Raw genomic sequence first — 18,421 nt, 5'->3', positions numbered from 1 at the left:
ATATATATATATATATATATATATATATATATATATATATATATATATATATATATATATATATATATATATAGACACACACATAGATAGACTACAGCACTTGGTATTCAGCCATGTTGCACTTTAAGTAAACCTTAGCTTTCTCAGTCTAATAAACGAACATCAAACAAATGAGATGACTGATTATTGCTCTACTACTCGTTGTTGGCCGAGGCACAATAAAATACTATAAAATAAAACTAATGTTTTTTATGATTGGAAACCATTGAAAAGTTCCATGTTTGGATTAGGGGTAGGGTCACTTTATAAGAGGTTCCTGCAACATAACACAGGACCAAAGTAATATTGTAGACATTCAAATCGTATATTGGGATTTTTATAACAGACCTGCAATAGACCACAGAACTCTTTAAAGAATTTACACTGTACAACACTACTAGTACTGAACGAGCTCACTTACATGTGCTAACATAACGTAGGCAATGTGTGTCGTTATGGATAAATGGAAAATAGTTGGAAAACAGGCTGCAGCTTTCAGATTTAAGTTCTGTACAGAAAACAATCCTTTCATTTGCCTCATAAAAAGTTTGGTTGAAAAATTGTGACCATTCTTTAAGTATTATACGCAATATGTCTACTGATATTTGTTTACAATGGCCCTAATAACTAAATAAAAAAGTCAAAAGTGAGGGGCCTCACACCACAATCCAATAAACTTCTTATTTAGCAAGTGGATGAATGGACAAACAACTCAGTGCAATGGCATGATCCTGCTCTAAAATGCACACAAGCCACTACAACTTAATTACAGGCTTTAGAACAGGCGAACAAAAAAGTGAAAGCCAAAATTACATAAAATTGTCCAGTTCTCATCTAAAGTGCCATGCAAAGGTTCCTGATAGATTACAATGTAAAGTAGAAAAGAGCAGCTAAAGGAATACCACCAAATTTAAACAGCAGTATGTTAGTTCTATGGCCAGTGACAGTTTGAACACAGTAGCCACTATATATTTTCTAATGGAGGGATATTAAAAAAAGATCCCACAACGTTTTGGGGAACTGGGCTGGTCAGTTTGTGCAATTGTTGCGTAAACAGACAGAAAAGTAACAGGACTGCAGCAGATAACTTTTCCACTACTCCATAGTAACACCTACAGTAAGGACAGCACACTATGTGAAGTCACTGAAGGACAGAGAGATAAAAACATCCTGAGGATATATAGAGGCTTGTAGTGCCATTCATGTTCATCACTTCACAGGTAAACTGACTGAGACTATCTTTAAATGTGTTTTTCCTCTAAATGTCAGATTTGATGCTCTGGTTTCACATCTTGGAGATACTTTTATTCAGAAAGTTACAGAACTACAGGTAAGAGTAAATAAAAACATAATTTATGTTTGCCTTGAAGTTTTCTGTTGTTTCTATAGCCTAATTAGTATTCTCACCAGATGACCGTTAAATTTAAATAAAACACTGCCGGGTAAAATTTAGATAGATAGATGGAATGCCCACAATGCATTGATGAACAGCATGTTGTGAATCTTTGAGTTAAAATAATGATGTCTGGTTACAAAACAAGCTGTAGAATTCAATCTTCTAGTCAGCCTGAAAAATATGATGCAACCGTGTCGCCTTACAACTACTTTTTTACTTTTTGTAAAACACAGGTTATTCCAAAAGCAAACCTCTCTCACCAAAACTATTGTCAGACATTTGAAGCCAGGCACATTAAAGCTGCAGATTTGCTCAAACACCGCACAGGCCATTTAAATAACATTTATCTATAAATTGAGTGGTGTTTCCTCTGAAACCATCTGAGAACCAATGTAAACCTGGTAGATGCTACAGAGAAACAGCAGAGAGAAATACTATAGATCTATAATTCAAAAATTATGTTAATGTTTAAAGTAATAACTAGTTACTAATAATTGGATTTCAATGGCATAACCACATTCATTCATTTAAAAACATACAATATGCTGGTATCTAGTGTATGAATATTGCAATTGCAGGTGGGGTAATTCTACAACGATAACGATGATTGTTCTTCATGACAGCTGCAGTGACAATATCCTGCCTTTACTGCTATCATTTTACTGCAAATGAAACATTCTACACTGTGTCTGATAGTTCAGCCTATATATCCATATTTGGCCAACATGTGCTCAGACAACATTAATGTAGTTCTATGCTTAATTAAACGGCTCATTGTCAATATTCTGCTTCAGCCAAATGAAGAAATTAATGTACTAATGAATTAAAAAAGTACTGTCTACTGTCCAATGAGGTACCACAGGTTATGATATATGCTGCCAACAGGGTTTCTGGTTCACTGAAGTGTGTGGCTCACAGTTTTGAACATCAGCATTTGAAAATATGCTCATTTAAGATATATCAGTGCCAGAGGAGCATTGGTCTGTTACAGCACCAGGTGTATGAAAGGGGTGACCCCTGAAACATTGAGATGAATGACTTTATAAATTACTTTACGATATGTCCTGAAATCATGAACAAACATATAAAGAAAGGTTAATTACATTGTTAAATTAGAGTGTGTGTGTGTGTGTGTGTGTGTGTGTGTGTGTGTGTGTGTGTGTGTGTGTGTGTGTCTTATATATGTATATATGACTGCTCTGGTAAAAGAAAACTACTTTATCTATACAAAGTGCGAACAATACAACATTCCTACTCAGTGGTGCATACAGTAGTAGACTACAATGTTGCCAAAAGCAATAACTTGTTTCCATGTACAGTATTGAAAGGCGCTTAAGATAATTTTATCTTGCTCATGGAAAGGAAAAAATGGGACATATTCTGTATACTATACAGACACACATATATATGTATTTATATACTTTGATTTTAAAGGGTTTCATGCCAAAACACACGGTCCCTTTCAGAAAAAAAATTTCAATAAGCATTTGATAAAATACATTTCTATCAAAACATTACTAGTATTAAACAAAAATAAAGTTTTAAAATATTGGAAAACTTTTCTCAATGTGTGTACCGATTCTTTCTTATCTCAAATCATTTTAGGTTTTGGTACAGGGCCTACCGTCACCTCTGTATTTCTATTTGTTTAATGTTTAGTTTGTTTAGAATGTAATGTTTAGAATAATCTCTTATTTTTTCAGCTACATATTAATCCTTGATACTATCCAGACAATTACTTGTCAGTACATTCATGTCTTTTCCTCCCCGAAAAAAAACAAAACACTCACGTTACCTCTATTAACCAATGCACGAGGTGTATGGAGAAAGTGTTTGGAAGACAGATTGCAGGTTTTACTTAAAACAATCAATACAAATTTCTACGAATGCTTAGCCACAATTCTTTCGGAATGAAATTCTTATGTATGTGTGTGCGTGTGTTTGTGAGCATACCAACTCAGCCTCAATATTTGTCCAGAGACCATTTTTGATGTTAAGGTTCTGTTCTCACTGCTGTTGCATTCAAAATGCTTATAGAACAGGAGGTTTAAGAATCAACAGCCAGCTTATTTCTATCTTAATTCCAAGAATGTGTGTCTAAATCAATTCAGAATGTCAGTCTATAGGATATATTATGTATTATTGGTGTGTATAAGGTGAAATGTTTCTTAGCCCCTTAATTTATTTTAATGTATAAGCTGCAAAATTTAAATATCAGGTTTGGCCAGCATTACATTTTGCAAGCAAACTAAACTTAATGTTCCCAACATGCAAAGATGTAAAAACCCTCTTGTTTGAAGTGAAGATAATTGGATTTCAAGATTCCAATAGGGAATTCTGTCAGCTGTCATATACACCTCCAGTACACACAATCAAATATGTTGTGTTGTACAGCTGAATGGATATGGCCTACCCATGTATCCCCCATGCCAGAAAACATCTACACATTTTGTGTCAACCGATCAGCCTTCACTGCATTTTCTCACTTGCATCAAAATCATACCTAATGCTTAAAGGTGTAATTGGAAACAGTATTTAAAAAAATAGAAGAACTGGCATCATACCATGCGAGTGTTTGAAACCCAAATATGCAGGTGATGTGAAATATATTATTTTATATATTATAATTTATCCTCAAAACTAGCTGCTGATATTCAAACCTCAAAGCCAGTATATGCATCTGATGCTAGTGCACAAAACCATAATGTCAAAAAATGTCTATTTACAAATCTATCTGATGTTCACTGAAACTTAGGCACAAAGAAAATAGCTGCATTATGTAAGTTCAACGTTAACTACTATCGATATATCATTGAGGCCTCTGTGTTGTACGTGCAGGAGATTGCATGCTTGATGACAGCTTTCGGGAGGAAGCCATCCTTTCAAGAGGCTTCTTCCCGTTTGTGGGAGACTTGAGACTTACTTCAGAAGTGGAAGACTTGGATTTTCCAACGTTTAACAGAGTACGACTGAGAGAGCTGGGGGGCTTGGAAGACGCCTTTGTCTCTGACTTTGTCTCACCTCCATGAGTCTCTACAGATTTCTGTGAAGATACAGCGCCTCCTGTCTTTCCATTATCTCCACCAATGTCCTTGGCTTGTCCATTCTGCTTGCATGTCCTCTCTGAGGCCTTTTTTGCAAGCATGCTGCTCTTTCCTAAATCGGCCGACCTGCGGCTTTCCCTTTGTCGCAGGGCACTCTTGAAGAACGACAACGCTTTTTCCTCCGGTTTGCTGCTGCGCTGCAGGTCTCTGGTGGATACGCTGGGTGAGCGCAGACTAGTGACAGAAGAGCTGCTGCTAGAGCTCCTCACAAATCTCCTCTCAGGCCGGTTGCTTTCCCCACTCTTTGGCAGTGAAGAGCGGGCTACCAAGCTGCCTCGGAGATTGTCTACCAGGGGGCTAGTGTGCATAGAATCTCTGCTGTAGCTCCTTTCTATCAGCTTTTTCCGACTATTCGCAGAGCTTTTCTCAGTGGCACTGGAAATCTTCTTTGCAGTTGGCGAGGGAGAAGCTGAGGACTGAGGTGTGGAGCGAACGCATGGCTTGTGTTGTGGCGTTGCCTCTAGAGGTCGAGTTGCTTCCTTTGTTTTAGAAGGAGTTCCACTGGGTGTAGAGGTGCTTTTCTTGGTATTTACACTCTTTTCTTTAGTATTGCTCATCTTTTTGCCCTTCACAGGTGTACTGGAAGATGTCTCAGAAGCGGCAGTCTTAAGGGTGGAGCACAAACGTTTTTTGGAGGTTTTCTCTTGCTCCGCTTTGCTGGAACTCTTTGTTGAGCCTGTGCTTTCTGCCTTGGATGCAAATCCTCCGATACTGCTCTTACGTTTCTGTTCTTTGGAGGGAGTAGCTTGGGTGGGTACAATGTTTTGGTCAATAGCGGTTATCTGGTTGTTGTTTTCAGTTGGCTCATTTTTGGTGCCTTTCTTTTCGACTGGAGTGGGAGCCCTGCAGTACATCATGTCTAGGAACCTTTTATTGTTGTCCTGGTCACTCAAGTTGCTCTCCATCATCGACAGGGGAGACCTGCTGCCAAAGTAGCGTTCATGTCTACTGTAGCTTCCAAAACAGGAAGTCGAAACTTTGTCATCACAGGCCTCTCCTATCCTCTCTAGAGGAGGAGAACATCGAGAGTCGAGGGAGAAGCGCGATGGCGAGTTGGACCGCATGTGCAGCTTTGCAGATAGAGACCACGAAGGTTTTATCCCACTGTCGCTGAAGGCTAAAGGGCTAGCGATGGAAGACCTGCAGGACAAGCTCTGACGCTGGATGCTCCTCACAAAAGGACGGACGGAGAATCCTCCTAAAAACAAGGAAACATTTAATAAAGAAATTTAGATAACATAAAGCCGCAAAATCATGCACATACAGGTCTTAATCTTGTTTTTATATAAACATTAACAATAGTTGTATTGATTCACACCTTTGACTGCATCAGTGTATTGACCATGCACAGCAGTGTTTGTGCTGTTCAAAATTGTGCAGCTACCACAGAACTGGACCTGGCGGTTGTAACAAATGCTCTCAGATTTTCGCCTTCTATTCGCATATGTGTTAGCTTTGTGTTAATGTGTTGATGAACTCTCAGGAGCTGAAAAAGTACATTTACCAACTACACTTTGCAATTTGTGCCAAAGATATCTGAACAGCGTTAACTAATTAAAGGGTGTAGATATATTTGTAAGTAATGCCCACACATTACTTAATAATAAAATATTACTACTATTATGGTAAGAATTGATGCCACATTTAAAGCTAGGGTAGGCAATTCATTTCGGGAAGCATATTTGTTGAAATCCTCTTTACATCCTAACAGCAAGCAATAAATCAAATCCACAAAAAAAAAAAAAAAATCTGTTATCTGTGGCCAATCGACTGGCTGGCCTACCTGCCTGTCTGTCTACTTACCTACCCACACGCAAAATGTGTTTTGGGGGAGGCCTGAAGGGAAGGGGTGGGATTTTTACAGTTGGATACTTTCAAAATCTAGCTAACTCAGATACTCCAACGTTGCCTGCCCTAGCTTTAAATGTGTAGGCACTCAAACACGTAAGTAATAAAACATTGGCTGTAAAATAAATTACATAATTTGGAAGCATTTTCCATAGTGAGATCTGTGAAAGTTGTAGTTAAATACCAGTTTGCCTGGCCAACATATTTGGGGACTATGCCGACCCCAGTTTTCTGGAGTGTTCAACACAGCCTGCATTTATATTAACCACAAACAGCAGTCCGAGCCAACATCTGTCTCAATTTGGATTCACTCGGTATGTGAGGTTTCCCACAGTACAGAACTGTCAGGCATGTCGTCTTGTTCATCCCAGTTATACGTGACACGTGTCAAGAGACTTGCTGCCTTGTCCCTGAAATATTCTCCTTCTTTAAACAGTTATTAACAGAATTTTGGAGTTGGTGGGAGAGTTCCTGGCTATAGAGAACGCTGGGAAAACTTTGTGGTATCTTTGGTTTCCAACAGAAACATTGTCAGTAGAAGGAGTTTGGCGCTTTGTACAAAGGTTTGTGTTGCTCATTTTAAAAAAGGTTGGATACACTGAGACACATTGAAAGCAAATATGTCTCTTTGAAGCTGTTTCCTTTTGTCATTTGGATCTGTAACTGATGGTTTGCCAAATGTATTCTCTTTTATATTGGTTGTGGTCTCCTGAATTTAAAAAAGTCTAGTCTCATTTAGGCGGTGGATGGCGTTACGAATGGCATTATTCGAACATAGCTTTGCATCTTAAAAGTTTGCGCCTCTGTTACAAATATGGCCTGAAATGTAAACTCTGAGTCAGACAGCCACAGTTCATGTGCAAGTAATAAAAAAATTTACATAAGGCAGCACTGCAAAGAATTACAATCTGACACCTGTAAGATCAAATAAATTAAGACAAATATAAACATGGTCTCACCATCATCTTCACTGCGTTCTGCTGGAAACTCAACTGACTCAGCCAGTGATGCCAGAGAGGTGCGCCTGGATGAGGCCCCGGAGGCCAAACTAGCAGGCCTACTGCCAGGTAACCTGTTGACCCAGTGGTCACACAGGGATGAACTGGTGGAACCTGTGTAAAAGTCAATACAAACTCTAGTGTCTCTTAAAAGTTTAGAGCCACGGTGATGCATATTATGTAGTTGGTTCCCTCCAGAAATAGCACAATTTCCCAAAAAGGTCTGACTTGTGTGGTAGGGACATGCACATTATAACCACAATGGCTATAAACCAGAGAAAGGCTTTACTCTAATTAAGATGTTTAAATTGGTCACGTTCAGCATTAAATGAGTAGTCCTGCTCCCATGCTTCAAAACATGCCTCCACATTACAGCACATTACCATGTTAGTTTCTCTCCAGTATTCAACCAAAAACCTACACCCTCTGTCATAATAGTACTGTGGTACACCTTTGTGGCTATGTTCCTGCAACTACTGCAATAAAGCTACACTTTCACACCAGTCTCCATCACAACATGACTGGAATTGTACATACAGCAGATATTAAGACAGACATAAATACTGACCAGCAACAGAGCTGTTGGCTGACCAGGATGGAATAACTGTCCTCCGCTGGTAGAACAGTATATAAGCCGTCTGTTGACACACGTCATCATCAGCTACTGGTGAAACCTCACTGTCATCAAAGCAGTACCACTGACCATCAATTGAGTTCTTGCAGTAGGCTGCGAGTGCAAAACAAAGGGAAAAATAGATCAAAATGGAAGACGAACGCATGACTATACAGTCTAATTCTATATTCTGATTCTCACATACAACCTTTGAAGTAGAACAATTGTTTACAGCATTACCAGTGTAGTGGCCTCCATGCATGTTCCCATGGTGGTTGCACACAGCATACAGGTCATACAGATAGTCATCGGGGTTTCTTCCTAGTCCGTAGGGCCGTCTCCATGGTGACCAATGGGAAGGTAAACTCCAGCTGCTCTGGCTTCTTTTAACCACATGAGGCGCCATGTCCATGCCCATCAGCGGGAACTTCACCATGTTTTGCATCTTCACCCTCCGGTCTCCCTCCTGAAACAGACGCAAAGACAAACAACTCAGCATTTCAGGAACGACTCCTGAAATGAACGACTCCGGCCTACCTGCTCGTTGCAGCCAACAGCAGAGTTTATTTGTGGTTTTGTGGACAGTACAAAATAGCTACAACCATTACTGAGGACTTTAAAATGCTTCGTTAGTTGTTTGGAATGCCAGCCAACTCCTTTCTTATATTGAAGATCCAGAAAATAAAACAAAAACTCACCAATACCAAACATAATGCTGGGTAGCATTTTAAATGTTTCAATACTGGTGCCGAAATGACATTCAAATTTCAGAACCGATTCCAAGCAGTAAATTGTCTAAATGTTACTTTGAGAAATATAAATATAAACAAATAAAGCCATAGATCTTAAATGGTAAATGTTGTCTAAACATGAGAATCAGTACAAGAACTTTGTCACAATTAATTAGTTTAAAATTGACAAAATATTGAATTGAAGTCAGGGAATAAGTAAACAAGGCCACAAATTTGACCTGATATTTGATGCTTGACACTTTTCGATATGCAGGGCTAACACAGATAAATAAAAGCAGAAACTGGATGCTAAATAAAAACAGTAGTGATTCTTGTTCTAGATACTCAGAAAGTAGATTACAGATTACATTTTTATTTTCTATTTGAACTGTGTTTGGTTGAGCTGAAATACCTGTCTGAACCTCTTGAGATGCAGTATGAGCACATCCGGCAGCGTCCACAGGCTGAGCTTAATGCGGCCCTGCTGCAGCTGCTTGCAGTGGGGACAGCGCCAGGCATCATCTGGGGCCAGCTGAAACACACACAGCCCAGGAAGCAGCCATCAAGGGCAAGTCCAGACCACACTGCTTATGAAATGGGCCTCGCATAGGATGAGGCCCTGGGTTTTTCTCTCTGTTCTCCTCCAGAGCAATCACAGGCAAGTCAAACCACAATGAAATTGTAGTTCTGTGCTCAGAACTTTTAGTTTATTCCAAACATAGCATTAGTAGTCAAATACACAATAAAACCACAGAGAGTGAAAGGCTATTTGAGATTTAGCAGAAGAATAATAAAACGGTAGGAAGGAGACAAATGTGAGGCAATACTTCAAAATATACTTACCACTGCCATGTGCTAAGGCAAATCTAAGATTTGCTTTCTAATGTAAAACTACTCACAGTGCAGTAATTGACTGTGTGTGTGTGTATTTTGTGCATGTGTGCACAGGTTATGTGCACGGCTAAAATGTTACCTGCTCCTCCTTAGTGTAGAGCTGAAAGCACTGAGCGAGGGTGCAGGCCTGCGGCTGATGATGTTGTTCCCTGTGCAGATACACGCTCTCAGCATCAGGAATGTACTCCTCCTCAGTGTGTCCAAACAGACTGTGAGAACATGAAGCACAGTCGTCCATTCTTTCAACAGCAGAGTCACATGAGGATCATAAGACCTGCCTTGAGATTTTTGATCAAACTAGTTCCTATATAAGTAAAATATTTCAAGACAGTTGATGTAATTGTTTAACACGTCGCAGTAATCCAATTTATCCTCTGATATCATGTGTTGTGTATCTGGTTTGAGAGTATTTGTTCGATGTCTTGCAGGGACTGCCAAGCTGGACCACTGATGAACTAACTTGTCGTCAACACATGACTTCTGATGAGGCTGTGACTTCGATTTGACCAGAAAAGGGTGTATATGTGTGTCTGTTAACCACAGACCACAACATGGTAATTAGCTCAAGTGAGGAAATAAGAGCAGACGTGTCGTTGCTTGAGTAGGCGGAACTTCAGACTCTGGTGTTTACTTGGTTTAAAACCATAGCTGTTCAAAGCAAGCACATTTCTAAGTAGATTAAGCAAGTTTATTTTTTTAACAAATAATGTGATGAATAGCCTTTAGGGAAAAATAGTAGGAGGCACCTACATTCAAGGGCTCAAAATAGGTTGAATCCTGTGAAAACAGCCCTTGTTAATTTGGTGTTGCTTAACTGCACAATGCAGCGACTGTCTAAATCAATTTGACTGAAAGGTTGCCTCGCCTTCAGCTGTAAAACCGTGTTCGTAACTGACACGTGAAGTTGCAGTGATGTGCTGGCAAGCTTTTTTGTGTGTCTCTAAGTGTGTGTCTAAGCAAAGAAGTATTCACATTAAGTTGAGAAACAGGTATAAGGATTGGATGACCTGTTGGGGCCATCAAATACTTTCAGGTCACACTTTCTTTTAATACATGGTACTGTTTTCTCTAAGTATAATCTTATCTCTGTCATGGGCAAGATTAAGGCATATTTATTCAGAATTTTTCTTATGCAACTTTTACACCGATACTGTCATCTCAATAGTGCCTTCAACATAAACGCATACACAAGCTTAGCTAGCCTTTGTTAGCCTGCCTTTTGATGAATGGCCTTCAATAAAATTACAGTGAGTTACTATAAAGTACACCTTCATGTCTACAAGGCAAGTCAATAAAATGAGTAACCCTCTCCCAAATAAACACCACAGTTTAATCAAGTGTAATTTGTGTGCATGTCTCATAGTTTGCAACCAATAGTACAGCTTTTTTTTAAATCCAATATATTGTTCCCAATGAAGATCAAGGCAAACAAGTGTCAAAAACTCGCTTCTTTTCATTCTTTGCAGAACAAACACACTGTTGATAAAACAAAACAGACCACAGAACTCTGGCAGATAATCTTTTTCACTCACTAGTCCTTGGTCTCTTTGTCCCACTCTACCACAATCTTCACATGTGGTGGGCCCCCTTGTCCACAGGACTTGTATGCTCTGCAATGGAAACAATAATAGCGGGAAACCAATGAAGTGACTTAAGCAGATGCAGACGAAACAGGACTTGATACCCCTTCATTTAGCTTTTTCTGGGCAGAATTGTGTGCCGCATAATCCATATGCAATTACATGCTATTTAAAAATGGGGTCAGTGTGAAGGAATTTCCGTTAGGGGGATGGGTAGTAATTTAGAAAAAAGAACTGATAAGAGTATCGACAAAGAACCAAACCAATAAGGATAATAAATTCGAGTAGTAGTATCTGTCAATACAAATCAATCATAAAATCAAAGATACCCATTCGTACACGTGAGAAAATGGCCATCTCGGAGGAGGCATTGTCATACCATTTTTGATACACAAGAATGTTTGTTGCTTCGCATCTCGCACAATTAACTTAACATTGCTTTACTGTCATAACCACTAATAAATAAAACAATTTACATAGATCAAGAGCAGAAATACCTATTAATCAACCACAGTAATCAATCCCAGTGCTGTCAAAACCTACTTTGATTTTACTTTGATTCATGCACCTCAATGGAGCAACAACATTGTGACTTTGATTTTATTGCTGCAAACTTATGTAGGTAAGCCAAACATGGTAAACCGGCATTTTAACAAACAGTCAAAATCATGTTAGGGCATGTCACCTGAGCAGTCCTATGAGAGGAACTGAACCCATGGAGCATGTATATAGAGAGAAGATTAAACACTTTACCTTTGTATGCAAATGTTAAATTAATACTGAGAAAACGGTCTTGCAAATTATATTTGCCTAGTAACTGTTTGAAATTGACTGTTTTTAACCACCTTTTCAACATGAATGGCTGTGCAAGGCATTATCTCATGAGATTTATGAAAGCACATACTGTATGCACATTTGTGTTATTGCAAAACTTTAAAATCACAAAATGACATAACATTCAAAATTATCCAGCATATACATTTTCGGTGGTAACACAGTCCTAATTAGGCGGTAAACAGATACTGTTTAAAACAGAGAGCAGGACTGACCTATCCACAGTTTGGTGACACAGTGGTCGTTCATCTTGAGGAAGGAGGTAGGTGATACCAACAACGCCAACCACCCGAAGACTGAAAGGTCCAACCTAAACAGAGACGCCACTGTCAATACTTCTGTGAGACAAGTACGTCTGGCTTACTAACAAGGAGTAATCATAAAAACAACAGGGATGATTATTAATAATTTCACAATAATGACACTAATTTTACTCTTTTTTGGAGGCTCATATTTCAAGTGCAAATATTCCTTTCCATCCGTCTGATCAATTAAGATGTACGGCATCAACTTATTTACTGTATATTCAATCTATAAAGGCAAACTGCTTGTTCCTCTTCCTACCTGAACGTAGACCCCAGGCCTCAACAGATGACGCATTTTTTCCAGGATTTCTTTCTGTAGAGCATCCCAGGTCACAGTGCGCTCCATGTACAGTACAAAGGGGAGTCCAAACCTAAATCAACATAATGCCCTTTGTTAGCCGTTATCAATTTCTCCAGTAAGTTTTGAACACCAATAGCCCATTAACCAATTACTACCATTTTTGCATATTGTTCAGCCTTAGATAAAATGACTGCCGTCTTTATTATCGGTAAGAACATGAGGAAGGAGCGTGTTACACAGTCATAGGAAAGACAAAACATCACAGAACATAAAATATTCTAAGTGTAATACCTCTTTCCTTGGTGGCCGCTACAAGCTCTGTTACACACCAGAAGGATTATTTTTTCTGGTCCTAGGTTTTTATTCGGTGATGCCGTTAAAGGAGTCATGGCCCCCTGCATGAATGACGGAGTCCTGCTGATTTCTGTCCCATACTTGAAGTTGTTATGATTCAGGTTTGCCAGTAGACTTCCTTTGAAAGACAGAAACATGTCTTCATATTTTTTTCCACATTAAATTAATAGAAGGGAACCTATGAAGTATGACTTACCTCTTTTTGTGCGTATATTTTCCAGTTTGAAGGTCTCTGGTGTCTCAAAGGCAAATATGGAATCGCTCTCTTGAATGATGTTAAGATCATCATCGTCATCACAAAATGAACGATGAAAACCATCATAGTACATTTCAGTCAAAACAAACTGAAAGAGAAAAAGGAGGACAACAAATTTTTATCACTAACAGTGTCATCTTGATATCCTGTTTCAGCCCTCATTTACATTTCCTCTCGCATTTTCATCCTGTCAGCTTAAATTAATGTTAGCACTCAGTTGTTGGAGCCCTAAGGACAACTGTGTTTAAAAATGGCTTACTCTCCAACTGTGTATTGAGTAGACTGGCAACAATAGGTCGATATATCAATTAGTTGTCAATTATTGAATTAATCGCTGACAATTTTGATAATCGATTATTCGCTTTTAGTCCTTTTTTAAAGAGAAAATTCTCCAAATTCTTTAAAAAAAATTTAGCTTTTCAAATGTGAAAATTTTGGGGATTTTTTACTCTTCTGTGACAGTAAACTGAATATATTGAGGTTATGGACAAAAGAAGACATTTGAGGACATAGGGATGAAACGATTACTGGTTTAACGGTAAACCATGGTAAAATTCCCGACGGTTATTATTACCGTACACATTTTAATTACCATGATAACCAGGTACGGTTACCACATTGTTATAATCTCACGGCAAACACTGTCCAGCGTCTCCCAGAAGCAGGCGCGCAAGTGCAGAATGCAACGTGGGTTTGTTTGAGTCAATGACAACACGGCGGAAGACAGCGCTACGGAGATTTTCTAGTTTTCTATGAGAGCGCTGAGGGAAACTTGACTGAAGAAAATAACCTTACAGTGAACGCAGTGTGAGTTAACTTTTAGCTTTGGTCTCTCTGATTTGCTAACAGCGTGTAAACTCTCAGTGTTGCTGCTCTTGTAAAACGCTACACGTTGTTCTGTTGCTGTGTGCGTTGTGTGTTGGCAGAGTCTATTCGTCCACTGCACATGATAACACGTTACGCTGTTTAGTCAACCAGCCAGCATATCTATAAATGCTACAGGCTCCTCTGTATTTATGTCAGTTTTTGGGCTCATTGCAGTTACTATCACTGTCTTCTAAAGACTTATTTGTTTTCATGTAATTGTCCACGGGACATTGTATTGCCTATATAATATAAAATCTTCATAATGCACAATTAGATGATTTTTATTTGTTTACAAAAGGTAGGCTATTTGCTGTTATTTAATTTTTTATGTAAACAAAATGGCAATTGTATTTTTAGTTTTCAATATAAAACTTGTTCAAATGGTTTCAGTGTGTGTATCAGTACATTTTAATATTTTTTTGGCACATTTTTACAATACCGTGACAATACTGATAACCGTGATAATTTTGGTCACTATAATCGTGATATGAAATTTTCATACCGTTTCATCTCTATGGAGGACATCACCTTGGGCTTTGGAAACACTGATGTTTCCCAAAGCCCAGAATAATCGATAATGAAAACAGATGTTAGTTGTAGCCCTACTATTGAGTCCACTTCATAAAAACCTGAGGTTTACGACAAAGTTCCATTCAGAGGTAGAGCTGGCTTTAGGAACAGTGAGCTAACATTGTGTGACTTACATAGACTCTCTGTATCAGACCCTGAGCTGATAATGGACAGGAATAGCACCTGGTCCATTGGGATCTTGGTCTCACGTGACACAGCATCTCTGAGGCGATAGACAGTGCTGTTGAGGGGAACAGCAACTCCGATCCTCATACAGTGAGAGTACTTCCCTTGGTACACCACAGTCACATACAGGGGCCTGGCAAAAACAGTTAACACCAATAAAACGTCTGACATACTCTCTTAACATACCCTATACAGGCTGGGTTCCTACTGCTTTAAAGACATGTTTTTCATGTAGTATAGTGTAAAGATGTTACATTATTTCCCCCTACTTCACTTTTTTTCCCCCACAGTCTATGAACCCACTGTTGTTGTGGTTTGAAACTCCAAAGTGCACACTCCTCCCACACCTGTCTGAAGCACCTCCTGCACACTCAACCCCCACCACTTCTCTAACCCGCCAGGTCATATTCCACCTTCTGTGACCACACACACACACTGATATTTGATATTTCAGGTTCTCATAAACCTGTCACACACACACACACACACACACACACACACACACACACACGTTGACCTTTAATAAAAAGTGTCATCCATCTGAAGAACTTAAAAACATTGCGCTTGTTTAGAAAAATAGGTAAAACAAACATAATGCAAGCTTTTTTTTGAAAAGCCTTATTGTACCAATACATGTTTACTTCCAAAACCAGTAATAATTTCTCATGAACATGTAAAAACCTGTCAACTAAGCACTGTTAACTGATCACACCTCACGCTGCAGCTCAAGAGTAACTCACCGCGTGTGTGGCAGAGGGATTGGTAATGAGATGCAGAGGAAGGGATCAAAAGTGTTGCTCTGCTTTTGGCAATGTGGGCAAGTGAGAGACGACCTGTTGGGGGGAGAGAAATCCCTTATTATAGCAGAGAGATGATGTTGCCAAACTGGAAAAACATGGAACTTTACCTGGACACAAAGCCTACCTGTACTGAGCCTGAAACAGTTCTTGCACAAACGACCCAGCAGAGAGGGGAGGTGATGCCCCCTCTGTGCTTTGATCATCTTCTTCAATAGGTGGCTGAACAAACAGGTTTTATTAGTCAGATTTATAAGTCATAAGTCATGCCAGTTTATCAGGGTTCATAAGCTATTGTGAAAGCCTTCATATTCTCTTTTCATTACTCTGTTAACTAGTTCCACTGAAAACAGAGGAAACAAGACCAGGCAAGCCTTGCTTAACCAGACTGTGAACACAGCTCATTTGCATGATACGCTGAGTGACAGAATAATTTAAATACCTGTGAGTTATAATGCAACGTAACAAAACAGCCCTGCAATAAAAACTGGAACAACTGTTTTCAGCTGTCCAGACAGAAAGGGCAGTATGGCTGAGCATTAAGTGGGAAATGTCCACATGTCAATTAAACTTCAAGGCTGTACTGGTAGACTACAGACATTGTTCTTTAATAAAAACACCAAACGATGCCCCCAATGCTAGTGATCTAAACTCACCTTTATAGCAGGCCTGCAGTTGGGGTTGACTGTGTTTATATCCTCGTGTACTCTGTCCAGCAGCCACAGCAGAAACTCTTGAGCATCGTGCTGAGCATTCCCTTTAAACTGGGTGGCATTTTTTGACACAGCATTCTGCAAAAGAAAAGTGGCCAAAGGTCACAATGCATGTAAGGTTTATATTTGTTGGTCCTGGAGTTTTAGCCACTGCAGATCCTAAAGATCATTTGTGTAGCAGTGTTGTGGATCAGTACTGGCATTTTCAGCATGTGTTGAAAAAGTAATTATTTCCACAGACAGTGTGCTCTACTATAATAAATTTACCTTGAAATCCCTGCTATGCTGGGGGGTGTACTCAAACGTCCATAATGCCCGGACAAGTCCTGACAGTTGCTCTGTAACCTCTCCTTTGGCCAGAGGACCCTTCTTCTGCAGATGTATGCCATTTGTCTTTGGTTTGTCCTCATCCAGCTCCTCGTCTTTATAGTGCTCCAAAACGAGGTACTCGCAAAGAGTTCGGTGTTACTGAGGCACTGCAAAATTGCATTCATGAAGCAGGTATTCCCGTGGTTTTTGAGACCTGACACTCCAGGAACTCTCTCTCCAGACAGGAAACCTCCGAGGTCCCCATCATCCATGTGCACATCTTTACTTCCAGATTTAAACGTGGAAAATCCTCCATCGTCTTTGTCGTCCTCTGTTTGCACTTCAGATCCAAAGTGGGATAACGCTGTCAGTGTCCTCAGGACTCTGCTCATGAAACTGCCCACAGAGCGCACTGAGCCTCGCCTGAACAGCTTCTTGCTGAAGCTCGACTTCTTGTCCTTGGTTGCGGCTTTGCAAGACATGATTTCTCTTTCAGAGACGCACAACTCAGACAGATGTGGTATGAGGAATTAGAGCCATCCCACTGGCTGCTTCCTGCTGCTCCATCTCAAAACATACAGACAGCAATAACGCCAACTAAGTTAGTTAACGTTAAAGCTTACGCTGCTGGCACCATTCGGTGTTTTAGCTAACTAATAATAACATTTTAATTGAAGTGTCTTCTTCTAAAGCACACAGATGTTAGCGTTAACTTGTCAAATAACGTTAGCATATCGTGCACTAACCTTGCCTCAAATGCTGGCTAGGCCAATTACGTAACGAGTTAAGAAGCGTAACATAAACATTGGTTTACTGCCCCGCAGCAATGAATCAACCTCAGCTGCTGAGAGCGAAGACAGCAATGTTAGCTAATTTAGCTAACAGTAGCGCTAGCTACAATAACAACAAGAGCAACACAAACAGCAACCGTGCTTTTCGGCCGAGATTCCCACGTCCAACAGAAACTGATAATCCGCCATGGTATGCAGGTAATGACAGTTAAAGCAGAGAGTGTGTCCGCAATGTGTTACATATTTGGAGGAACAAGACACCAAAGAGCAGAATCGTTTTACTTCATCTTCTTCTCTTTCTTCATGTTTGTGTTGGCACCTACCTGGTAAACTGGTTTACACCAAATTACCGCCACCTACCGGACTGGGGTTAGAACAGCAGCCTGGCTGTAAAAAATATTTTTTGCTGACTACTCTTAAGCAGTTTAAATATAGACCTAGCTATTTAATTGGCAATAATTTAATTGCACATACTGATGAATAAACAAATGTTCCCTTTTTAACAGCCACATTACGTTAATAAAGGGAATGTGCAGCACTTGCTTACATGAATCAGGACAATCTAAAGGACTGAGCCAACGAGTTAAACCAGTTTTTCAACAGGTTTGACTGGAGCTGGACCCCCTCCACCTGCTCAATTAGCCTCGCCTCGGTTACTCCCCACCCCCCCTCCATATACCTCCCTGCTACTCCACAGGATCACTGCTCAGCAGCAGTTTTTGACACCGTCCAGCCTCTCCGGCTGGCTGAGAAGCTCTCCATGATGCAAGTGGATCAGGACCTGGTGACCTGGATCACTGACTACCTCACTAACAAGCCACAGTATGTCAGGCTGCAGGCTCTGAGGAGTACAGAGACCTGACTGAGAGCTTCATTGGATGGTGTGACAGCAACCACCTCCAGCTCAACACAGGATAAACCAAGGAGCTGGTGGT

General features: G+C 39.8%; 1 pseudogene; it reads right to left on the bottom strand.

The window, feature by feature from the left end:
- Positions 1-1,322: 1,322 nt before the first annotated feature.
- Positions 1,323-17,801, bottom strand: LOC119891770 (annotated as a pseudogene).
- Between the last annotated feature and the right edge of the window lie 620 nt (positions 17,802-18,421).

This window comes from Micropterus salmoides, unplaced genomic scaffold, assembly GCF_014851395.1.
Source record: "Micropterus salmoides isolate LMB-PRFRI ecotype aquatic unplaced genomic scaffold, ASM1485139v1 Ms_hic_scaffold_10, whole genome shotgun sequence".
Taxonomy (NCBI): Eukaryota; Metazoa; Chordata; class Actinopteri; order Centrarchiformes; family Centrarchidae; genus Micropterus; species Micropterus salmoides.
Note: the sequence above shows the minus strand (reverse complement) of the source record. Positions and strands in the feature narration are given on the sequence as shown.